General features: G+C 33.1%; 1 long non-coding RNA gene across 1 annotated transcript in view; it reads right to left on the reverse strand.

Moving 5' to 3' along the window:
• Positions 1-425: 425 nt before the first annotated feature.
• The window catches only part of LOC144371694 (uncharacterized), a 638,576-nt gene continuing 611,543 nt past the window's right edge, over positions 426-27,458 (reverse strand). The window contains exon 4 of the long non-coding RNA XR_013431691.1: positions 426-5,278. This is a non-coding gene — a long non-coding RNA (uncharacterized LOC144371694). The remainder of the gene's footprint in view (positions 5,279-27,458) is intronic.

Raw genomic sequence — 27,458 nt, forward strand, 5'->3', positions numbered from 1 at the left:
TCTGAGCAGCAAAATTCTTAATTTCAAAGGAAAGGAAATCTTATGTAATGAAAACCAGAATAGATAAAATAAAATTTCATAATTATACCAGTGTAAATTCATTATGAAGATATAAAAGTTAAGATTGGTATGGATGATATTATATATTTATAATCATATCTGATATTTCTAAAGTATATGTATTTGTAACTGTATCCAGTATATATAGCATAGGATATATGACACATGATAGAAAAATATAGGTACATATATATTAAAGAATGAGAAAAAATATCATCATACTGACAAAATTAATTCTATATACACTGGCACCGTTGAAAATAAACTTAAAATCACTTACAGAATGTTAAGTACAAAATCTCTGCTTGAAAATTATATAAAATATAGCTGAAGAAAGCATGCAATCAAGAAACAAATCAAAAGGATATTTTAAAATATTTTAATGAGGGCTGGGGTTGTGGTTCAGTGGCAGAGCACTTGCCTCACACATGTGAGGTACTGGGTTCATTCCTAAGCACCACAGACAAAAAATAAACAAACAAAGATATTGTGTCCATGTATAACTAAAAAAGATTTTAAAAAATATTTTAATGAAAAATAATGAAATTTCTTGTGACCTTTAACTAAAATTCTAAATGAATGAAAATATGTAATTTAAATACACATTTTTGGAAAGGAAGTAATGCTGAAAAACAATGATTTAAACTTTAATCAGAAAAGAACAGTGTAATCCTGAGGAATACAGAAGGAAGGAAATAATAAGGAATAAAGCAGAAATCAACAAATATATTGTTATGGTTTTATTGTCATCTAAAAAGTTCATGTATGACACAACGCAAGAATTTTTAGAGGTGAAATTATTAGATTATGAATCTTGTAATATAATTAGCAGGTTAATCCATTTATATGGGTTAACTAGGCAGTAACTGTAGGAAGGTAGGATGTGGCTGGATGAAGTAGGTCACTGAGGGTGTGGCTTTGTAGTTTATATTTTGTCTTTGGTGAAGGGAGTTCTCTCTGCTTCCTGGACATGGAGTTCTCTCTGCTTCGTGGTTGCCATGTCTAGACTTCCTCTACCATGTCCTTTATGATATTCTGCCTCACCTCTGACCCAGAGCTGTAGAGTTACCTGACCATGGACTGAATGTGAGACAAAATAAACTTTTACTTCTCTAAGTTGTTTTTATCAGGTCTTTTGGTCACAGAAAGAAAAGAGCTAAAACATATAGAGAGAATAAATAATGCACAATTAGTTCATTGAAAAGAATTAAAATATTTGTTATTCTCAGATTAAAAAAAAACAGAGTATGAATTATCCATGTTGGGAATAAAAAAAAGAGATATAACATATTTTGAGAGATAAATAAATATATTATAAAAACATATGACAAAATATGTATTCATGCCAGGCACAGTGGCACATGTCTATAATCCCAGGGGCTCTGAAGGCTGAGGCAGGAGGACCACAAGTTCTAAAGCCAGCCTCAGCAATGTCAAGGCAATTCAGTGAGACTCTGTCTCTAAATAAAATACAATAGGGCTGGGGGTGTGGCTCAGTGATTGAATGCCCTTGAGTTCAATCCCCAGTACCAAAAGCAAAAAAAAAAGCATATATATTCATAAAAAAAGAACAAATTCTTTTTTAAAAAAAACCTCACCAAAATAAAATTAAATCTGTCTTGACAAAACAGACCTCCAAAGAAGAAAATTTTAGTACCAGATTATCTTTTGTGGTAATTCTTTCATAATAGTCAGAGAATAACACAAATCCAACATAAACTAAAAGAATTTTTAAGAGAAAATAAAATACCTACCCAAATCATATTATGACTCCAAAATAACCTTAATACCAAAACCGAAAATGGAATTAAAAGCAGAAAAATTACAGGTCAATGTTTCATATGAACATAGAAACAAAACTGAAAAAAATATATCATCCTAAACCTAGCTAGTAAGACAAACTTAGATTAATATTCTAAAATCAATCAACATATGTGTGGTTTAGATATAAGGCTGTCTATGGACTGAGACTACTGAAACCAACCATGAGCACCAAATTAAACTTTTCCTCCTTGATATACTTCTTGTCAGGTCTATTGGTCACAGTGGCAAAAAACCTGACTAAAACAATATCTCATCTCATTAAACACATCCTGATAGATGTATAATACCTTTGTGATAAAATTAAGAATCCATTTATAATAACAATTCTTAACAGATTAGGAAAAGGAAAAATCTAACTTATATATCTACAAATATGCTACAATGAATATTGGACTTAACTATGAAATTTTGTAAGCTTTCCTCATGAGATAAGTCAGCAAAAATACATTCATTATCAACTCTTCTATTTAAAGCTATAGTAATAAAACCTATAGTAATAAAGGCACTGTAGTATTGTTACTGTGGTATAAACAGAAAAAATAGACTAACAGAACAGAAAGTGAAATCTAGAAGCAGCCATACTAATTTTCTGTTGCTATGACCACAAACTTAGCAGCATAAAACAACACTCATTTAATAATCTCAGGCTCTATATGTAAGAAGTCCAGATGGGTTTGTCTGAGTTCTCTGCTTAGGATCTCACAAGACTGAAATTAATCAGCTGGCTGGTATCTATTTGAAGTTTTGAAGGAAGAATCTGCTTCCAAGGTAATTTAGATTGCTGACAGAATCTGATTTTTTTTTGAAGTGGAGGTAATGGGGATTGAACTCCACTGAGCCACAACCCCATCCATAATTTTTATTTTATTCAGATACAGGGTCTCACTGAGTTACTTAGCATCTCGCTTTTGCTGAGGCTGGCTTTGAACTTGCAATCCTCCTATCTTAGCCCCTGGAGTCGCTGGGATTACAGTCATGCAGCACCATGCCCAGGTGATTTCTTAAGGTATAGGTCCAAAATCCTTATTTCTTTATGGGCTATCAACTGAGAGCTGCACCCCTCTTCTGGTGGCTGCCCAAATACTGTCTCAGTTGGCTCCTTCTACCATTAAACCATCAATAGAGCATTGATTCTTTCTTGTGCTTCAAATCTCTCTGGCTTCCCCTCTGTCACTAGTAGGGCAAAGTACTCTGCATTTAAGGGCTCATATGATTAGATTCAGACCACTTAGATATTACCTATCCACTTTATGGTTCAACCTTCCATATCATACTTATAGAGATATTATATCATCATACTTATAAGGTTCAAAACACTAGTGTACGGTATCTTGGGGAGCACTAATTTTAAAAAGCTATAAGTAAATAGTAGAGAGATGGGTAGAATAGAGGGAAGGGGAAAGGGGAGGGGGTAGAGTAAGAAAAGGGGAACTACGGGAACTGAATTAGAACAAATTCCATGCTTTTATAATAATGTCAAAATAAATCCTACTTTTATGTAAATCAAAAAATAAGTTAAAAAATAACTGCCTGCCACCCAGGTATGTACATATTGATAGTTATGATTTTTCAAAAATCATATCACATATATGGAATAAAGAGGGAAAATAGTTTCTTTTCAATAAATGATTCTATGCTAGTTGGATATCCATATGGGGGAAAAATGAAACAAGCACACACTAACTCAATTTTTGTCAGATTATAGACCTGAACATCGAATTTTTAAAAAAAATTATTCCCAAAATAACAAAAAAAGTCTTCATTTATTTACCATAAGTAAATTCTTATTAAATAGGATATTAACACGCCAATCCTAAAACACAAATTGATAGATTATTGGTATGGCTTGGATATGAGGTCCCTGAATAAGCTCATAAATAAGCTCAGGAATGTTCAGAGGTAAAATAATTAGATTTTATGACAGTAGCAACCTAATCAGGAGACTCATCATCCCTGACTCTCCTCCTTCTCTGCTTACAGGCTTCCAGGGGTTGAAAAGCTCTCCACCACCACACCCTTCTGCCATGATGCTCTGCCTCACCGCAGGCCCAAAGCAATGGAGTATGCCTACTAGGGACCAAAATCTCTGAAATGGTTATCCAAAATAAACTTTTCCTCCTCTAAGTTGTTCTTGTCAGGTATTTTGGTCACAGTAATGAAAAGCTAACACAATTATAGCTCATCATAACTTAACAATAGTTATTTACAATCAGGTATGATCACTCATGAATGTAATCTCACTATTTGGGAGGTTGAGGCAGGAGGATCCCAAGTACAGGGCTGGCCTCAACAATTTAAAAAGACCCTGTCTCAAAATAAATAATACATAAAAGTGTTGGGGATATTGTCAATGATAAAAATACTCCTGGGTTCAATCTCCAGCACCATTGGAAAAAAGAGAATGATTATTTATCTAAAGATGCCATTAAGAGAGTGCAAAAATTTGCAACATTAAGAGATGTTGGCAATACATATATCTTATGAAGGACCCCTGTTTAGAATATAGTTTTGTTTACATAAATTCTCTGCATCAATAAGAAAAAGGCAGATGACTCAAGTTTTAAAATGATGGGTAAGGGCTGGGGAGGTGGCTCAAGCGGTAGCGCGCTCGCCTAGCATGCGTGCGGCCCGGGTTCGATCCTCAGCAGCACCACATACCAACAAAGATGTTGTGTCCACCGAGAACTAAGAAAAAATAAATAAATGTTAAAATTCTCTCTCTCTCTCTCTCTCTCTCTCTCTCTCTCTCTCTAAAAAAAAAAAATAAAAAAAAAAAAAATAAAATGATGGGTAAATGTCCTTCCCTAAAGAAGATACATGAGTAGGGCTGGGGATGTGGCTCAAGCGGTAGCGCGTTCGCCTGGCATGCGTGCCGCCTGGGTTCGATCCTCAGCACCACATACAAACAAAGATGTTGTGTCCGCCGAGAACTAAAAAATAAAGATTAAAAATTCTCTCTCTCTCTCTCTCTCTCTCTCTCTCTCTCTCTCTCTCCTCTCTCATTCTCTCTTTAAAAAAAAGAAGATACATGAGTAGACATAAACTTATAAAAAATTTAAAATTCAATCATCATCAGAGAGATTAAAAACACAGTGTATCATTACCACACCCCAAACAGAATAACAAAAAATAAATAAATTATTGTCTTAGAATGCATTGCAGGCTTTAGTACTCACATTAAAACTGTGGTGTATATTTCTCTGCTCTTTAAGCTTGGGTTTGGCATTGTGGAATGCTTCAACCAATAGAACGGAATGAGAACTAATGGTGCAAATAAAAAGTAATGGGGCAACAGTTTTTGAGTCTATGTGCTAGTTCTCATATACTTATACAATCTATGTGAGAAAAGCTTCCCCAGAGAAACTTCTTCCATTTCATCTTCTGGTCTGTGCTCCTATAAACACAAACAGAACAGACCAACAGTAAGTAGTCAACCTCAACCAAAAGCACTGTTTAGAACAGAGTTATTCAGGAAAACCTAACCTTTATCAGTTATCTGTAGGACCACCTGTAGATATATGAACAATAATAAAAAAAAATCATTGTTATTATGAGTTTTGTGATGGTGTATTTTTCAGCTGTCAATAGCAAGTCTTAGAGCAACCAGAATGCTCAGATTGTGATAATGGGAGTGAAAATTGGTAAAGGCATATTGGTACACTGTTTGGAAATATCTAATCACACTATGTTTTTCTTTCAACCTAGCAACTCTACTCTAAAACTGCAAACATGCATATACAGAAGTGTTCACAACAATACTACCTAAAATAGCAAAAATATGAATATCATAAAATAATTGAAAAATAATAATTAAACAACATGATTTATAATAATAATTTTAAAAAGCATAAGATGCAAAAGAGTACATATTATTTATTTCATACTAATGATCAAAAATAGACAAAGTATGGCTAGGGTTGTGGCTCATTGGTAGAGTGCTCCCCTAGCATGTGAAAGACCCTGGGTTCGATTCTCAGTACCACATAAAAATAAATAAATAAATAAAGGTATTGTGTCCAACTACAACAAAAAAATAAATATTTTAAAAATAGGCAAAGGAATACAGGCTTATAGACAAGCAGCTAACTCTTTGGGAGTGCAGTAGCTTTCAATCATTGTAACATAAACCAGAGATAGTCAACATATAAAGAAAAAAGGTTTATCACAGTTTTAGAAATTCCAGTATATGATCTGTTGGTTCCAATACATTTAGGTCTGTGGTTAGGCATCACATCATGACAAGAATGTGTGGTACAGGGAATCCACTCACCTATGGCCAAGGAGCAAATAAGAGAAAGGGGAAGAGAGTAGAGCCCCATTATACCCTCCAAGGGCATACTCCAACTGATCTAGATACCTCCCACTAGCAAGGACCCTTATGTGACAGTCCAGATGTAAACTGTACCAGAGAAGTAATGCCTAGAGGAAGAAGGTGCAGAGAGATACTTCCAGAATGTTGGATATGTTTTCTATCTTCTCTTAATAGTGGTTACATAGACGAGTTTACTTCAAACAAATAGATGATGAAACCTATTTAAGATTTGGGCTCCCTTCTATATGTATTCTAGCCTTAAAGAAAATGAGTATCCAAAACAAAAACAAAAAAGAGAATGCAAAGTTATGTATACACTAATGTAGTATAACTTTAAATAAATGAGCAAAAAAAATAGCTCTTCAATTATCTTTAATTTCTAGTTAGGGTTACATATGGCAAGAACCTGAGTAATTCAGTCTTATAGCAAACCAGGGTCTTTTCTTGTAAATGGATGTCACCACTGCTTTCAATTAAAAGTGTCCCACCTTGTAAATTGCCTGGATGTCTGATGCCTTTAAATCTTTACTTTTACTGGAATTCATGCAAGGTAACTAGGAGAAAGTTACTATCCCATCCTCAATCTTCCTCATACCAAAATCACACTTAAGAGTTTGTATATATCTCAAAATACTAGCACAGTGTAGGGGCAACAGAAATTGTAAGTTTATTATATTTGATTTTTCCATTGTATGACACAAGGGAAAGCTAACCTTGCAAACATGGAAGAACTTTCATGTGAACTGCCGCAGTCAGGCTGCGCAAAATAACCAGGAGATGACAAGCAACTTGAAGCAGGAACTGCTTTATTGTGGAACAACAGTGGTATATATATACCTAACTGATTACACACAGCTCGACTCAATTAGCATCATCCAGATACAGCAATCAGCCAATAAGGAATCCTCACCATCTTAATGGCTCAGTGGCATTGCCTCACAAACTGGCAAACTGCCAGGCGCCATCTTGACTTGGTTCACGGTCCCCAACAGTGAACATTCTATTTCCCTTTGTAATCTCTCCCTTCAATAACCATTCATTTTTCTGAAGTCCCTTCTTTCAAGTTCCCAAGTCCAGTCCTGTGCTGCTCTTCCCTAAAAAACCACCACTCTATTTCAAAAGAGAGGAAAATTCTCCTTTAATCACTTCCTAACTTTATTGAAACTGGAGTGTTTCCAATTTCTTGTAAGTGCAAAAAAGACTCTCAAATCCAAGATATCACTGTCTCTGGAAGGGGCATATGCAGACCCTAATTCTTTCAGAGATTGAAAGTGAGTGTTTTCCTTTCAGTTCCACCTCCCCACAAGTGAGAGGTATAGCTGATTTTCTCACTAGCTGTCCTAATAACCATACAAACATCATGTTGAGAATTATTTTTATGGAATTAATAGGATAATTTATTTTCAAATAAACAAAGACTATTTCTCCTGATAACCTGAGTTGAATTTGCATTGCTCTTAAATAATAAATGAAAATAATTTCATGTAAACCTTAGTCTTTGCTAAGTGTTTTACTAAGGTTTTCCTGAAACTATATTAGAAGAACCATGACATCAAGCTCTCTCTCTACATCCAGGTGACTTAGTGCTAGCTCAGTTTTATAATCTCTTCCATTTCAATTTCTTTCCCTGATTGAGATACAAGGACAGGTAGGTTGGCTTCTAGTTCATTTCACCATGGACATTTTTTTAAAACAGAATACATGTTTTCTTCAATTTAATTCAGAACATGGCAGATAGTCTATAAATTTTCCTCTGGTTTATGCTAATAAATCTTTTTCAGTTGCAATAGAAGAAGCTGCCAGATAGATCTTGGTGCCTGTTTTAAATGTAATTTCCTCTGTATTTCACATTGATTTTAGTTTTTAGTTTGGAAGTTTTGTTTTCTTCATTTTCTTAGTTTTTTTTTCTTTTTGGTGTTATATTCCATTGCTCATTTAAATTGTCGTGTGAGAAACATATGTGTTACATGACTGGATTCATATTTCCATTTATTAGTGGCTTAAGCTCTAGTTGTCAAATTTTAATGTACATATGAGAACTTCACATCCTGTACAAATGCATATTCTGACTCAGTAGGTCTACAATAGGGATAGAAACTGCATTTCTAACAAGCTCCAAACGATGCCAAATACTGACAGGTCAATGAATCACAAACCGAGCACCATATATTTAAAGTAAGTATCATGGAGACCAACTATCTGGTCATGCATTTTAACTGTATGACTACCATGCATTTTAACTGTATGACTAAAACAAGTAACTTGGTTTCTTGACCATAAAATGGGTAACATAATGGAAACTATCATTTGAATGTAAAGACTGAACTTATAATGTATGTAAAATATTTACAAGAATATCTGATGAAGCATAAGTGCATAGTAACGGATATAAATCTCTGAGGCAATTTGTCTTCCATACAAAAATGGTAAGTGTTGAAATGACTACAATTAAGTATCAGATACTTTTGACAATTGGATTATCCTGATCACTCAGGAGAAATTAATCTTTTCACTCATATAAATAAGAAAAAAGTGATTCAATGAAAAAATAAGAGGCACAAAACTAGGCAGTTAAATGGAATGTACACAATGCTAGATGGATGCAAATATATGTACATAATGCCTTAATTTAAATCATATAACTACCTTGAAGGCAGGTGTTACTATTTTCCTTATATAGTTAAAGAAATCAAGGTTGAGAGAAGTTAACTTTTATCAAAGTCATATAAATTTGCCCATGTCACAGCCAAATTAGGTTTTAAAATTTGCAAGAATATATTTCATGATCCTTCTAGAAAAGTTATGTTTCTTTGAAAAAAGTCCGAAGCAGGAAGTGAACACTATGAATGAATATCTACAATATTAGAAATTTCTCAATTTCTTCAGCTTCAGATGCTCCACAATCATTTTTGTGGATTACAGTCCTACCACATCTAATAGTCTGGTTCCACTAAAGGTACTCACAGTCACCATTTCCATTCTGACTGCTATAGGCTACTTTGTAACTCTGCCATAATTAATCCATGTTAGGTTGAGGTTTATCAATAAAGGTCATGACTCACTAAAAGTAAGTTTAAAATAACTCCTTTTAGTGAACTCAAGAAGGAGCAAGGCATATAAAAACAGAATGATTTTGCACTTGATTTTAATTCACAGCCAGGTGTCAGACTTAACTGTTTGGCTTATACTTTCCACAAAATAACTGCTTTGATTTGCACCTAAAAAAATAAGCAAACTGCAGGAAAAAAATTACAGATATAGCTACTTCAGCCAATGCTCTTATTCAAAGATGTTCTGTACATTAATTTCCATTTAAAAAGGTATTATTATTCTAAAATTTCATCCCCACGAAAAATAAAAAAAATAAAGATGAGGCCAGGCACAGTGGCACACACCTGTAATCCCAGCAACTCAGTAGGCTGAAATAGAAAGATCACAAGTTCAAAGCCAGCCTCACCAATTTAGGGAGGCCCTAAGTAACATAGCAAGACCCTGTTTTAAAATAAAATATATTTTTAAAAAAGAAGGGCTGTGAATTGTGCTTAGTGGTTCGGCATCCCTGGGTTCAATCCCTGGCACACGCACAAAAAAAAAAAAATGAGATTGTAGCTTGGAAGTAAGTGAAGCAATTATTCTAACCTTGAAATTGAAGGTAACAGCTTGTTTGTAATTTGAAGATTTTAACAAATCCAAAAATGTCTAAGAAGAAGAAGGATGAAGGAAAAAAAAGATTAGATGAAATAGACAACAGAAAAATAATAGACAAAAATGAATAAAAAATGAAAGCTGATTCTTTGAAAAAATTAACAAAATTGGCAAAGCTTTAGCTAGAATGATTGTGAAAAAAGACAAATTATCCAATATAAATAGAAATATGGTAATACTATGAGCAACTGTTTGTCAAAAAATTAGATAACCCCGATAGTGTACAAATTCCTAAGAAAACATTAAGTACTAAAATTGACTCAGAAAAAAGATATAGAAAATCTGGATATACCCACAAAATTTAAAATACTGAATCAGTGACCAAAAACTTAACATAAAGAGAATCCAGAAGCAAATGAACTCTACCAAATGTAAAAAAAAAATTAACAGCAATCTTTAAAAACTCTTCCACCCCAAAAGACAACAAATCTTCCCTATTCATTCTTTGAAGCAAACATTACCTTTTATAACAATAACAGTCATAAATATATTATATGGAAATAAAAACATGCACCAATAACTTTTATTAATATTGGCACAAAAATCCTCAACACCATGCTAGCAAACAAAAATCAGCAAAATATAAAAACAATTATACACTATAACTAAATGGGATTTATTCTGGAACTAAAAAGATTGGTTCAGCAAACAAAAGTCAATACAATACCCATAATGTAACAATAAAGAACAAAACCCACATCATTATATCAATTCAAAAAGGACATCTGACAAGATCTAGCACCTTTACGTGATAAAACAATAAAAATGATTACAATGGAAATTTCTCAATATTATAACTGGAATCTATAACAGACACACAGTAGATATCATAATTAATGGTAAAAGACTTAAAGCTTTTCCCCTAAATTTTGGAACAAGGAAAGTATATCTGCTTTCACCATTTCTATTCAATACTGTACAGGAAAAATCTTGTCTCGGAAACTAGGCAAGAAAAAAAGGCATCAAGATTGGAAGCAAACAAGTAAAACTATCTTTGTTTGCAGATGACATGCTCTTATATATATTTTATAGAAACCAGTAATCACTAAAAAAAACTATTAAAACAAAAAAAATAAGTTAACTAATGCTGTAAGATACAGTCAATACACAGAACATCAAAATGTTCCTTTTGGTAGGTTCATGTACATATCATACAACATCAAAAGAAATACAAGACATAAAAGACATCATTGAGAGAAATTAAGGAAAACCTAAACAAATGGGAAGACATCCATGATCATGATTTCAAGTATGGTTATAATAACAATAATCTTCAGATTCAGTATATTCAGTACAATGCCCATAATGTAACAATAAAGGACAAAACCCATTTCATTACCTTTATCCCTATAGGCAAATCTACATACTCAAATGTATACAAAAAAATAGAAACAAAGAGATTTGGGTGAAAAATTTCAATGATGTTGTTTGGAGCCTAGAGGAAATTATCACCTTAAACATTGGTACACAAAGTCCACAACTCAGAGTCTTCCAAGAATGCCAAAGTTCAGGGATCCAGGCTTATTAGTCAACAAGGCAGAGTAGGTGACCACTGACTCTGCCTAATTTTAGGATCATTAGTTTTACTCCTTCACCCTATAAATCTGGACTCTGTTCTTTCTAGGATTGTGACACTTCAAGGAAATGGACTTCTCTAAGGGCAGAGAAATCTGAAGGAAGGAGTGTGAGTAATAATAATTGCACATTTACCAGGTTCAGTGAAGTACATCAGCATCTCAGTCCTCACAAAAAGCTAATAAAGGATGATTATGTCCACTTTTAAATAAGTTGAGCTCAACAAATAGTACAGGGTCACAGGCTAACAAATGGCTGGGGCATCATTAACATCCAGGTATAATGTTTCACATCCTATGCTCATAACATAGAGGCCCTCAAATACCTTCAGCTTATTTGAGGGTCAGTCCAAGAGGAGAAACAATGAACTATACTACAGGTTTAAAATTGCTTATTTGGCAGGTAGGAATAAGAAAATGAAATACCTGTAAGTTATATTTTAAAGAAATTTACCTTTGAGATGCTCTGCTCTGAGTCACATGAATTAGTTTAACTTAGCCTGCTCTGCAGAAAATTTTGTGTGTGGAAAGAGATTTTGTTCATGTAACACAACAAGCAGCTGTGTGATCTGCCATTTTTTTTATCTCCTATGGACTTGCGAAGTATTTATCATCCCATTTCCAACCTCCAATAAATATTGCCGTTAGAAACTTCTGGAGTTTTCCTTTAGAAATGACTCAGCACCTAATACCAATTTTCCTTAAAGTTCTATAAACTCAGTATCAACTGGACAATTTTAGGAGATGTGCCTGTTTTCACTTGAGTAAGTCTATAGGGCAGATATTAACGTACTCTCCATAAAATATAACATAAACTCAAGGCAGACAAATAACATTTTCCATCTATCAGTGAAGTGCTTTCATTTTGCAGTTTTATCTGCTATCCAAAAGCTACTTGTTTACTGGGAACTCTTATCTTTTCTCTGCATGAACTGCCATTGCAATAAAGAAAGCTGAGGATACTGACAGTGTGTGGAGATTTGGTTTTGATTTGAAAGCAACTCAAGATTTCACTTGGATTCCCTCCTCTTAGATTCTTATATTTCATACAAAGCCATAATACCAAACATGGCCTGAACTGTGAGCACCTTTCTCTATTATAGGAAGTAGAAATATCTCCTGAGTAGTCCACCAACAACAAATTAATCTCTGAGTTTGTCAAGGGATTTTCTCAGAGTGATAAATGATCTGATATCATTGGAATTGCTGACACCTAGTCAAAGCAATGTAAAAAGGGAACAGTCTACTGACTCTTCTGAGCATTTCACTTTAGAAACTAACACTCAATAGATGTCAAAGGGTAAAATGAAAGCATCATCTTTTTCAATTGCCAAATGACAAAGACACTCTCTTTTGGAGAAATTGAAAGAATTGAAAGCCCCATGGGCCCACAAATCTCTCCCTCACCATCAGAACAAGTTTCACATCCTGCCATTACCATCTTCTCTCAGACCTGCTGGAGGGAGACATACTCATTTTACTCACTTAAGAGACTGTATTAATTTTTTTCTGTGTTATAATATTTTTTATTTAGAGAGAGAGAGACAGAGAGAGAGAGAGAATTTTAATATTGATTTTTTAGTTTTCGGCGGACACGACATCTTTGTTTGTATGTGGTGCTGAGCGCAACCACTTGAGCCACATCCCCAGCCCGTGCTATAATATTTTCATGTGCCACTTTATCTCATAATATTCATCATGCTGCATTGTGATAGTTTACTTTCTAACCTACACTAAACCCTTATATTCTTAGAGAAAGGGAACAATTAATTGGACGGTATTTCTAGTGCCCATGATAGTAACCAAAGCCAACTATGCTCTAAATATTCCATGAATATATAACTGAATGGAGAACTAATGAAAAAAAATTAGAAATTACAATCAGAGAAATTCATATTATTAAGCTTTTATCACCAAGAGCAGAAAGCAGTTCCCCTTAACAGAGGCTGCAAACTGGTAGCATTTCAAGTTACATGTAGCCCATAGATACGTTTTATTGAACTCATACAATCTAATCCAGAGCAATTAAAAAAAATATTACCACCATTTAAAAATCAGAATATTCCTTTAAAAAAATCAAAAAGTGGCCTGGGGCTATAGCTCAGTGTTAGAGTGCTTGCCTAGCATGTGTGAAGCCCTGGGTTCAATCCTCAGCACCATATGAAAACAAATAAATAAAATAAAGGTGTTGTGTCCATCCACAACCAAAAAAATTTTTCTAAAACCCAGGAGTTTCAATTTTCTGAGGAAGTTGGAAGATCTACCAATATAGGCTCAATATTTCTAAGTGGCAATCATCCATTGTCTCTTCTACTGGGCATGGGCTTTTCTTTTGTTTCCAGTCCCTATCTGACTTATTGCATTCATTTATGTCAGCTGCCTGGCAAATATAGCTAGCTGCTTGATATAGTGTCCTAAAGGAGAAGAAGTGAGAGAAAAGAACATGCCATCAAATTACGAAAGAATGAATAAATTAGAAACACAGTGAGAACTAAAACTACTTAGTGAGGACACTGAACATCTTATAAAAGGATTAGGATTAGCCGTGCTAAAGTAACTACTTTGTAGATTTTCTTAAGAGCCAAGCCTGTAAAGAGTGTCAACCACAGGACAATGTGTTAAGACATTCTCTTCCTTCAAAGATGATGATGCAATATTTAGACTTAGAACTTCATGCTACAAACACTATTTTTGCTGAAGCAAAGGTTTGAGTTAATGTCAAAGCTGAAAATAAATGGAGAAAGTGGCTCAGATGGTGTTTGACCAATTAGAGAGCTAATCAGTAATTTCTTTTCATAAACCTTTGGATGTAATTTTACTTTCTTCCATTCACATGCAAATACACTATTTCAAGTACACAAAAGATGCACAAAGAAAGAAATCCAAACATTATGTATCCTAATACTAGGGGTATAACATGCCAAGTGAATTTTTTATAAAGCTTTTGTTTCAGTTTTTGTACAATAAGGCAGCTGTTTCCATTCATCCAGGGTTTTTAAATTTCTTTAGTATTTTTTGAAGGAACTGGTAACTGTGATTACAGCAGAATGTCTTCCTAAATCATATTCAAAATAGCCACGTTTTCTTTAAAAGTATCATTGACAAATGCAAAGTGTTTCTACAACAAAGTTAAATTCTATAAACCCAAATGTTTGTTAAGCACTACAGAAAAATATTTCTACAGAGGGTTTTCAGGCCTTTAGGGCAGAAAATCTCACCAAAAGATGATCAATTTAAAGACATTTGAATGAAAGTAAAGAATGAAGGAATTTTGCTCCAATCAAATTTTGGGATGCTTTCATATAGCATCAAATTCAGTTAATATTTCTATTAAAGGACTAAGTATACTACTTTAATGTGAAATGGTTCAATTTATTTTTCCACTGCTATCAGTGGCTACACAAGGAAAAAAAAACAAAAGAAGGGTGAGTAAACAAAAATGTTTAAAATGAGAAAATGTACAGAGAAAAATAAATTCAAATTATGGAAATATTTAAATTTGTCAAAAATTAGCTTCCCATTATATTATTCAAAAAAAGGCTTGTTTAAGGCTTTCACTAAATCACTGAGTATTGTACTTTTAGGATGTGAATGAATAAATAGATTCTTTGACAGTATTATTGACATTGTAAAGATTTTAATCTGTAAGGATTTAGTGGTTTCAGTGAAGCCCATCTTATTTATCATGGATGAAATAAGCATGGCTCTTTCAAAATCCCAGCTATTTAATGAGTATCCCAATATTCTGATAATTAGAGAATTAATGCTTTTTGAGCATTTACTGGGTAACTTTTGAAACCTTTTACATGTATTACTTCATGTTAACACACTTTGAGATACTTCATAGGTATTTTGTCTATCTCTGAGACAGTTATCTTGCAATCAATAATATAGCTCACAAATACATGTATAGCCACATTATGAGACTGATGGGACTGTTAACCCCATTTTACATGTACCTCAGACTCAGAGACCTAAAGCATCTACCTCAAGATCACATCACTAATCAATGGTAAAAATAAAATTTTAATCCAGCTCTCTCAAACCCCAAAGCTCATCCTCATTCCATTTGGCTGGTATATAAACTAACACTATGATCAATTGCCCCCATTTTCTAAATATGAAGGTACAGTTTTACAAGTAGTAAGACTGAATTTTCAGGGAGTCATCTACTCTTCTATTTCATTTGTGATTAAGAAATTACTAAAAACAGAAATAAATATGGGTCATGAGACACTGCTGAATTAAGTGAGGTGATCTAAATGAGAGCAGTGTGAGGCAAAAAGAAAGAACTAAAACTTAGGCTTTTCAGCAAGCAAACACGCCTCACACCAGACAAGTTCAACTGACAGTTACCTGGACAAACTCCAAAACTTACAATATTGGCTTTGAGAAGTGTTGTGACAAGACTGAATTAATCTTTGTAAAGCCAATATAACAAACTTTGCATAATCATACTGTAGTTGCCTTTTTTTCAGGCTGGTAGGGCCTGAGACCTAATCTCCTTTGTCTCACTTGAACAAACAAATGGATGGTGACCAACAGGAATAATGAATTAAAATTACTGCAGTTACAAGAACCCAAAAACAGCTGTTGTAAATATGACAATTTGCTTTCAAAGCAGAACTTTTCATTATTTTCTCATCATAGAGAATATCAATCTCTTCCATCATCTTCTCCAATCAAAGATAACTTTTGTAAGATTTCTCTACAACTGAATTTTCTTAGTTTAGTAAAGTGATATGATATTATGAACACACAATTTAGTGTCTGAAGAATTGATTTCAAATTCAATCATTTGTTTGACACATGCTTACAATGAACAATTTGCTCATCTCTAAAGTGATCATAATTCTAGGGAATTATGAACTCTATATGAGACAATTCATTGGTTTACAAATATTGATTTTTTAGTTTGAGACAATTTTCATCAAACTAAAACTTACGGAGAAACATAACATGTATAATAGAAAAAACACAGAGCAGAACTATTCCTGAAGCCATTGAGTAAGGAGAAAAATTACAAAGAAAATTTGAAAATCATTGTGATTATGTGTATAAATTTTCTAATTCTTGCCATTCAGTTAGGAGAAAATAAATTGCAGCAGTTGTCATTATTTGGACAACATCCTAGCATCCTTTAAATCAACTATTGAAAAGAAAACTTGAACCATGGATTGACCAACAGTTATAAATTAGAAGCAAAAACATCTTGCTGTAGTTGCCTTACAATAAGAAGCTTATTATGAAAATAATGACTCCAAATCTAATTTATTCAAATAAAACTATAATTTAAGTATAAAGTCATAGTTTACTATTTAAAGTAATTGTCTTATGAATTCAATAGCAGCTCCAATACCTATCTTTAACTTGCTTTTTGTGTTGAAGAAACTATGAGGTATAACGCCAGTGATTCAGGAGGCTGAAGCAGGAGGATTTCAAGTTCAAAGCCAGCCTCAGAATTTAGCAAGGCCCTCAGCAACTTAACTAGACTTGGTCTCTAAATAATATACAAAAAAGGGCTGAGGATGTGGTTCAATGGTTAAGTACCCCTGGGTTTAATCCCTGGTACCAGAAAAAAAAAAGAGAGAAAGAAACAAAATGAAAGAAAACCATGAGATATAGTGGTGAGTGCATTAGACCAATTTTAAGGTACCTGATTTCTAGTCTAAATTCAGGCACTAATACCTGGCTATGGTCTAAATGTTTGCATCCTCCTAAAATTCATTTATTGAATCCTACCTTTGAAAGTGATGTTAGTATTAAGTGCTGGGGCTTTTAGGAGGAAGTTAGGTCCTAATCTTTGCTCTCCAAAAATGGAACTAGTAGTTCTACTAAGAGGCCTGAAGGAGGTTATAAGCCCTTTTGCCCATCCACCACATAAGGACATGTAGAATACATCATGAAAAAGGTGTCCTCGCCAGATATGGAATCTTCTGATACCTTGATCTTGAATCTCCCAGTCTCCAGTATTGTGAGAGGTACATATCTGTTATTTATTAATCAATCACTTCTAAGGTATTTTTGTTATAGCAGCCTGAATGGAGTAAGGTACCACCCAGTGAAAAATCCTTATAAAGTCCCAATCTTACTGTTTTTCTTATAGCACAGGAGTCAGTATATTCTTTATGAAAAGGTCAAGATACTAAATATTTTATGTTTTGGAGGCCACAGAGTCTCTGTCACAACTACTCAACTCAGGCAATATATCACAGAAGCATAAAGAGTGCATAAACAAATAAGCACAGTTGTATTCCAATAAAATTGTATTTACATAAACAGGTTCTGGGCTGGATTTTTCCCACCTTGGGAGTAGCAGGGTTGAGCCAAAATATTAATATCGAATCTGTTTAGTCATCAGAATAATTTTGGAGTGTTTTTCAATTCAGAATACTCCCCACACTGAATCAAAATCCCAGGGAAAAGACCTAGGAATCTATAAGGCCTGAGCTCCTGAAGCCATTTAAATGCAGGTCCACAGACAATATTGGATATTCACTGGATTAAATTATTTTTAAGAACAAATTAAAAAATAAAAAATAAAAGTAAATGGACTAAATTATTTTTAAGGCCTCTTCCAACTCTAACATTTTTTTAATGAATATGGATTGTCAATCTGGGGGTTCATCAAAGTGTGATATTAATACAAAATATCTTGAAGTAGTTTGGTGCTTTTTATAAATAAACTCTTAGAGAATGATTTGTTACTTGGAATATATCAATAAATTATATCTTTAGATGACATGAACATGTTACAAACATTAATACTCATAAATAAAAAGGCCAGAGGTCCTTAGGTTTCACTTTCTGAATAATACATCTTAGGATGGATCTTTAACTTTTTATCTTAGGAACCCTTAAGAGTCTTAATTATTGAGAATACCTAAAAGCTTTTGAATATGTGTTTTTAACATATTTTATATACCATATAAAAATAATAAACTCATGTCAAAATTAATAATATATTTTAATGAAAAAATATTGAGAAGGGCCTTGTTTTACATTTTATCAAATGCTTTAATATTTTGCTTAATAGAAGATCTTTGTATATGTTTCTGAATTTAATCTACTATAATGTTTTCTTTACATGTATGAGGAAAATATGCTTTAACTTAAATATGTGGTTGAAAAATTAAGGAATATTTTAATAGCATTTTCAGATGTTTATAGATGATTTTCTTTGATAGTATACCAAAATTTGACAAGTTTTATTTCAAGGTTTAATTAATATGAAAAATAAAACAACAATAAACTTTTTACTCTTTTACATAAAAATCCAATGGTAATTTTCTACCTTGAGTCTAAATTTTCATCCATGATTGATTTTTGAGATTATGCCCTGGTCATTTAGAAAGTACCAGGTCATTGAATTATGCAGATCTTCCAAATGGATATTCATTTGGAAGGCATATTCATTAATATCACAAATCCTATAAGAATTTTTTTTAAACTGGGAACCCATAACTTCTCAGTGATAAATACAAATTCCTATCTCTGTGATAAAATTCATGAGAAAATCAGCCTAAGGGAGGAAAGATTTATTTTGGCTCATAGATATAGAGGTTTCAATCTATGGTTGGCTAGCTCCAATGTTTCTGGGTCTGTAGTATGGTAGTATATAAAAATGAAAGGGTGTGGTGAAATAAAAACTGCTTACCTCATGTCAGCTTGGAAGGTAGAGGAGGAAGGGGAGGTGAGAAAGGGGACAGGAGATACCCTTCCCCATCACCCTCCAGTGACCAATTTCTTCAGTAGACTCCTTCCAAAGTTTCCCACTACCTATAAACAATCCACTCAATTATGAAAACATCTATAGATAATCCATTGGTGGGATCAGAGGCTTCATATTCCAATCACTTCCTAAAAGTCCACCTCTGAACATAGATGCCTTAGAGACCAAACCTTCAACACATGAGCATTTTGGGTACATTTAAGAACCAAACCATAATATTGGTGAATAGAATTTTTCCAAAATATGATTTTTTACTGAAAACACAAATTTTATCTTTAATAACAAATACTGTGAATTTTTCCTTGAAGTGACAAGCTCACTTAACTAATTCTCCCCAAAATATACTTTGTCAGTATTTCAAATAAAATGATGTTTGATGAGAATCTTGGTCAATTCAGCTAGAAATTCAATCATACAAGCAATTTTCTGCAATATTATCAAAATAGTATTTGACCTGCAACAATAGTGCTATATATGTAATTTCCATTTTTTACACATTTAAAATATTAAGGGCTAGGGATATAGCTCAGTTGGTAGAGTGCTTGCCTTGCATGCACAAGGCCCTGGGTTCAATCCCCAGCATCACAATATATATATATTAAAAAGATGTGTGCTCAAATAGAGGGATTTCCAAAAACTAATAATTTTGAATGCTCCTTTAAGGATATTTTTATGTGATTATACTTTCTTTTCCATGCTTTGAAAATCTTTGAATGTTTAAAACTTTGAGCAAAGAAGATAACTACTGGGAAGTTTTAGTAATACTGTCTCAATCTATACTGACACTTCAGCAGTTTTACTCACCACTTCATTTTATTTTTATTTTACTTATTGACATATAATATTTATAATTTATGGCCTAGAGTATGATAGCTTGATTCATGAATACAATATTTATTGATAATTAGCATTTCCATCTCCTTGAATATTATAATTTCTGTTTTGAAATTGTTCAAACTCTACCCCGGTACTTATTCTGAAATGATTATGCACTATACTTTCCCCCTTTAGCACAATCTGTAAAATTGTAAACAGTAAAAACAGCAAAAAATGCTCTAATATTATTATGAAGTAATTTTGATATCATGGACCCATTGAAAGAGTCTCAGGGACTCAGTGGCCAGTCTTCCAGAACAACTAATCCTGAAAACTTTCTTGGAAACATACTTTTAGGTACACTAGTATTTTGAGTTTCTCTGTAATAAATCATGTATCTTAGAGATTCATAATGCACGTCAACATATTAAAATATATGAAAAGTCTTACAGTATAAAAGCCCTATAGTAAGAAAAGTATAATAAATACCAACTTATCCCAAGCTTATTAAAGCACATAAAAACTAACTTTTTCTTTCCTCCTACATTATCAATAATTAACAGGAATACTATTCCATGGCCCACAAACTGTACTAGAAATTGGACCTTCTAAAAGGAGTATGTTTAATGTTAATCTTTTCTTCCTGCTCGGAGGGAAATGAATTACAGTAGATGGGGTAGAGAGAGAAGATGGGAGGGGAGGGGAGGGGGGATAGTAGGGGATAGGAAAGGTAGCAGAATACAACAGTTACTAATATGGCAGTATGTAAAAATGTGGATGTGTAACCGATGCGATTCTGCAATCTGTATTTGGGGTAAAAATGGGAGTTCATAACCCACTTGATTCTAATATATGAAATATGTCAAGAGCTTTATAATGTTTTGAACAAACAATAAAAAAAATAAAAGGAGTATGAAAACAAGCTCAATTCTCCAAGAAAAAAATATGGTTAAGTTTGTAAAAAATATGCTGAACCTATTTACTGTCTGCTTCATTGGGCAAAACTTTTCTCAAAGAATTTGCTCCATAAGGTCATCTATGTACTTTAGAGGATAGATAGAAGAGAGGGCCAAACTGAACCAAGGATCTGTGAAAAAAATTTAAAATACTGCAATATTTTACCATTTCAATTATGCTATAGTAATGATGTTTCTTGAAGAGTGTGGCTGCCTTTTATGTCTCAACTCCAAGGATTAGGCATGGTTCTAAACATCCTTCATTATCTGTCAGTTTCAAACTTAGACCTTTAGAAAGCAGAGAAACTGAAAACATTAAAACTATTCTATTCCATAATCCCAGGTGTGATTTACAAAAGAAAATATTAAAGTATAATTAAAGTCAAGAAACCCAACAGTGTTCTAATTTCCCCATGATATCCTTATCCACACATTTATCAAAATATTTTTGAGTGTGCCTATTTTTTATTACACCTCATGGAATAATGAGTTCCTATTCAATCTATTTAGTAAAGTAGGTTGGTGTTGTCCTAAATTTTTATCTTTCTACAATTAAATAGAGCCCTAGATATTAACACCCTGGGATGTGATTAACAAATTCTCTCTTATTTGTAATGAAATGAGCTAAATCTTTGTTTAAAGCATTAATAACATCTGTCCATTATGTTTAAGAGATAATTTCCCTCAATTAGAGAGACTTTATTTTGAAAAACTGCTAGGAAGTTGTTAAAAGGGATTAGTTTTGTGTAGCCGATTGATCCCTCGACCTTGAACATGTTAGACAAGTGCTCTTCTTCTGAGTCATATCCTCAGCCCTTAACTTGCTTCTTATAAAGAAAGAAAAGCCCAAAGATGTTAATGTTACTTGTTCAGGAACAAGATACTGGGCTTTTAATTTTTGTTACATTTTATCTGATTTTTAAAAATTCTTTTGATTAACATATTACTACTAATTGCACATCTTTATGGGGTATAGTTTGATATTTCAATACATGTATATAGCATGTACTAATCAAATCAGTTAGTTAGATTTCCCTCTTCTTATTATTTGTTTGGCACTTTCAAGAGCCTCTTTTCCAGATCTTTATTAAATATGTAATAGGCTGTTATAAACTGACTATTGCAATGGAGCTGCAGAACACTAGATATTATTTCTTCTATCTAAATGTATTTTGATTCCCATTATCTAACCTCCTCTTACCCGCCTGAAACTCCCCACCATTTTCAGCCTCTAGTAATCATTACTCTACTTCAGATTGACTTTTTTCTTAGCACATACAAAACAGAAAATATAATATTTATCTTTCTGTGTCTTGTTTCACTTAATACAATGTCCTCCAGTTCCATCTATGTTGTCACAAATTACAGGATTTCCCTTTTATGTCAGCATCATATTCCATTGTGTATATGTACCATATTTTCTTTATACACCCATCTGTTATGGACACAAAGATTAATTTGATTTCTTGACTATTGTGAATAATGCAGCAAATGGACATTAGCATGCAGATATCCCTTCAACATAGAGATTTTATTCCTTTTTATATATACTCAGGAGTGAGACTGTTGCATCATAAAGTAGTTATAATTTTAAAATTTTTGAAGAATCTCAATATTATTTTCTGTAATGGTATATTACATTCCCCTCAACAATGTGCCACAGCTCCTTTTTTCCCCCACATCCTCATCAACATTTGTTATTTTTGTCTTCTTGAGATAGCAATTCTAACTGGGGTAAGATGTTATCTTATTGTGGTTTTGATTTGCTGTTCCCTGATGACTAATGATATTATTGTTGTTGTTGTTATTATTATTATTATTATTTATCCTGCATATTTTTGGCCCTTTATATTTCTTCTTTTGAGAAATATCTATTTAGATCATTTGCCTTTTTGGTGGAGGGAGGTGCTAGGGATTGAACTCAGGACCTTGCAAATACTAAGCATGTACTCTACCAATAAGCTATACGAACAATCCTTATTTGATAATTTTTTAATTTGATTTTTAAAGTTTTTTAGTTCCTCATAAGTTCTAGATATTAATTCTTAATCAGATATGTGTTTGGCAAATATTTACTATTATTTTGAAAGGTGACATTCTTCTTTTATATTTTGTTTGCATAGTTTTTACATGGAAATATTTTACCTCCTTCTTGTTCTTCTTCTGCTGCTTACAAATAAGGAAAATTGGAGATTTACTTCCTAAAAGGTATATAATACCTTAATTAGCTCAAATTGGGAAAAAATAAGGATTTTAGAAAGCTAAGTACCCTGGCCCAATCACTGAGATAACTGTTTTGACTGAAAACTCAAATTTTTCCAAGGTGAATTGATACAAGAAAACACTAACTTCCTTAAGTTACATTCATAGTACAGACATCTACTCATTTCAAGAATACCCATAAGTACTTTTAACACAATGGCTTGTATTACTTACAATGTAACTCTTTTAGTAGGATCTATTTAAACTAATACATTGGAATTCACATATACCGTCCCTGAGGAGTGGCATATAATGTTTGTCCAATTTCTAGCAAATCCAAGGGTGGTATAGTTGTAAACACCTGGTTGTAGCTTGCACCATTATGAAAGTAGTTCTTTAAGGAAATCTTTATTCTATTTCCACTCAAAATTGAAAACTGAAAACTGATTAAGAATTTATTGCTTTCAAGATAGTATATAAAGCACTATTTATTTATTTATTTATTTTCACAGCTGAATTCTCTTTTTTTTATTGGTTGTTCACAACATTACAAAGCTCTTGACATATCATATTTCATACATTAGATTGAAGTGGGTTATGAACTCCCAATTTTTACCCCAAATGCAGATTGCAGAATCACGTCGGTTACACATCCACAATTTTACATAATGCCCTATTAATAACTCTTGTATTCTGCTAGCACTATTTATAAGCAAAGGTAGAAAGATGTGTTATCAGTCATAACAAACTTCTTCCTATTCCCATATTTACAATGCTATTCTATGCTACATTGCCTTTATTCTAAATACTCCCTCTGCCTTTGATGCTCTCTCTGTAAATCTCATTTCAGATAAGAAAATACTTTTATGAAAACAAAATGTTATAGGTAGACCTGAAGCACATGTCACACCATCTCTTTCCTCACTTCCTTTACCCCTCTCTAAAGTAAATATTATCTTGTATTTTAGTATGTATCATGTTCATTTGTGGTAGTCTCTAAGATGGCTTCCAGTGAATTCCTTCTTTGTTATTCATTCCCTGATGTAATCCTTCCCCTGAGCATGTACCAAACTAAGTGATTCTCTTCTAACAAGCAGAATCTGGCAAAAGTGAGGGAAGCTGTCCAAGATTAGGTTACAAAAAGACCATCTTGGGAACTTCCATTTCGGGAACTTTCTCTCAATCTACTTTGGATGATTTGCTGTTGGGAAGCCAATCATTATGTTGTGAGTAGCCCTCTGATAAGGTCCCAATGGCATGACCAGAAACTTAGGGTGTGGAGAACTAAAGCTTGATCTTAGATTTGACAGTTTTTACATCTATGAGAAATTAATTACTGTTGTTTTCAAGCTACCCAAATCAGAATTTTCTTATAGCAACCTAAATGGACTTGGACAGCCACTAAATACCTATGTCTGCTCAGTATCATTTTTCCTCAGGAAATAAATTATTTCTTCATTCCCCAATTATGTCAAAAATTCAATTCTACAATAGTATTTTGGGAGCATTTCCTGTATGCACTTCAGTGCTAAATACTGTCTCAGTCAAGGACTTAGCAGAAAGCAGAATATATTCTCAAATAAGAATACTATAGGAAATTATAAATAAGGATTGAGCACACTGTACTATAACTAAAGTAGATATTATAGTATATCTCAAAACTGTTACAATTCCTAGGTACTAAAGGAATAAGAGTAGTTCTTACTGTTCAGAACTTAGGAGAAAAATACAGAGAAAAGGCTGTCTTGAAAGCAATACTGGTATTTATTCAAGGGTTGCAACCATTCAAAGTCAACACCATAAAGATGAAACAAGGAGAATAAATATCCTGACCTTGTTCTATAGTCACTCTCTTCTGCTGAATTTAACCAGAAAAAAAAGGACAAGGGATCCATTTATGTTGTCCATTTAGGTCAGCTAACTAATACAGGGAGGAAAGTGAATGTATATGGGACAAAGTGAATATATTTGGCTCATCAGACATTTTGATATTTACCTAATAGACAGGTTTGAATGATGTTGTTGCTTTAACATTTACCTTATTGCCCAGTAATTCTTACAAAAGATTTTCATACTTTATGGGCATTTGAGTTTACTCATTTGTTTATTTCCTAGTTTCTTTATTAGTTTTTCTATTAGTTTTTTCTCTTATTAGCACTCAACAACTCAAGATTTGTCCATATATAGTTTTTGTGACTATTTTCCCCAAAGAACAATCTCCTTTGTAGTCCACTATACCATTTCAACACAAAGAAGTAAACTTATAGAGCTTAATTATATTTACTGAATTAAGACTTTGTACCATAAATAGCATCTTATACAGTACCTAGAATTTGGTAGATGTTTAGTAAGTGTTTGAATAAATTAATATTTCACAAATAGACTCAAGGTATTTATTCTTTTACATTCCTGGAGCACACAACTGAGGATGGAGATAGAGATAAAATATTTTTGAGTCTAGATGTTTCTAAGTTTTACCTGAACTTGTGCAATTGAACAAAAAACAAGGTCAAGGTCACATATTGGGAAATACCTATACTCCAGTGGCAATAAGAGGAGGAATGAATATAAAAATGAGAGAAATAATGAAAACCAAAGCAGAAAGTATACTACCAAGGAAGCTGTGTGAAAGAGGGTAGGGGAGGCAAAAGGGCAGGAGGAAGAGCAAAGCAAGAAGACAAGGAAGAAGATAGAAGAAGAAAAAGGAGGAGGAAGACGAGGAGGAGGAGGCAGAGAAGGAGATGAATAGACAGATGTTACCAATGTCAAGAACTGAATAAAGTAACAATTTACATAAAGCTTATACACAATAACATCCTCAAAAAGAATTTTTTGTGAGGAAATAATTCTACACCACTGAAGAGAAAACTCATGGAAGATACATAGACTGCTGAACCTAGATATTCATGTATAAATATGAATAAACAGTGACATTTGCTGGTGTGGTAGTACATAGTTGTAATCACAGGGACTCAGGAGGCTGAGGCAGGAGGGTCACAAGGTGAAATGCAGAAAGGGCAACTTGACAAGGAGTTGGCAGTGTAGCTCTGCAATAGTGTTCAATGTTTAATCCCAAGTACTACAAACAAACCAAAAAACAAAAGGCTCAAGTAAATTAGACCATGATGAAAACCAAGAAAGAGGTAAAGAACACTGCATTCTTATGATTATCATGTTTTGCTTTTAAATAAATAACCACATAATATTTATTCTTTTTAAAATTTTATCTGCTATATAAGATAGGAACTAGAAAATATTTGAATTGAATGAAAAAATATATTAAGAATTATGAGAATCATTTAAAGTGAATTTTAGAGGGAAAATGTTCCACATTAATGCATGTATTAGAGACGGAAAGGTTGAAAAGTAATAACCCATGAATCCATCTTAAATCTTAAAAAGGAGATGAAAATTAGATATCAGCAAGAAGAATGACAAGGAGGTCCCAGCCCTTATGCCCTCACAAAATGATTTTAAAACTATTCACAGATGAAAAAAGCTCTGGAAAAGTTCCAGAGTACAATTAAGAAGCCAAAACAACCCAGTGAAGAAAAAATCACATACACACACACTCTCTCACACACAACTAGATGAAATGGACAATATGATACATCTCAATGCCAAGAGAATACCTTCTAGCATAAGTCTTAACTATGGGATAAAAGGAGAACCAGAAGACCCAAGAGAAACTTCCATTGTGATTTTTTCCCCTTGTTATACATATGTATTTAGAAGTGTTTTTTTTTTTCTTTTGGTTTAGGTATTTTAGGATTTTTTTTGTTTGCTGTGGTAGGGATTAAACCCAGGACCTTGCACATGCTAAACAAATACACGACCACTGAGATATATTCCAAACCCTAAGTGTGTGTTTCAAATAATGAATATAGTAAGGTTTGGCAAAGACATTTGGAAAAAAAATTAACTACTTATGTTAAACCCATTCATATTTATTGATAAGAATGAACTGCTTGGTTTCAATTTTCATACACAATTTTCCATTGTTCGGTGGTGTTTGTTTCTCAAAAAAGTTATTTCTTCATTCTTTATTTTTAACATTTATTTTGGTATTAAATATAATTTTGGGCTAGGAATGTAATTCATTGGCAAAGTGAAGTTCCAAAATATCTCAAGGAACTGCAAAAAAATAGTTTTACATATGTATGTTCTAGAGTAATTAACATGCATATCTTTCATATCTTAATCTTTGAATTTTTAAAAATATTTTGTTTCTTTTTAATAATAAGGGGCTCTTTGCCTCCACAATAATCAGCTTTCTT

This window comes from Ictidomys tridecemlineatus, chromosome X, assembly GCF_052094955.1.
Source record: "Ictidomys tridecemlineatus isolate mIctTri1 chromosome X, mIctTri1.hap1, whole genome shotgun sequence".
NCBI classification, from domain to species: Eukaryota; Metazoa; Chordata; class Mammalia; order Rodentia; family Sciuridae; genus Ictidomys; species Ictidomys tridecemlineatus.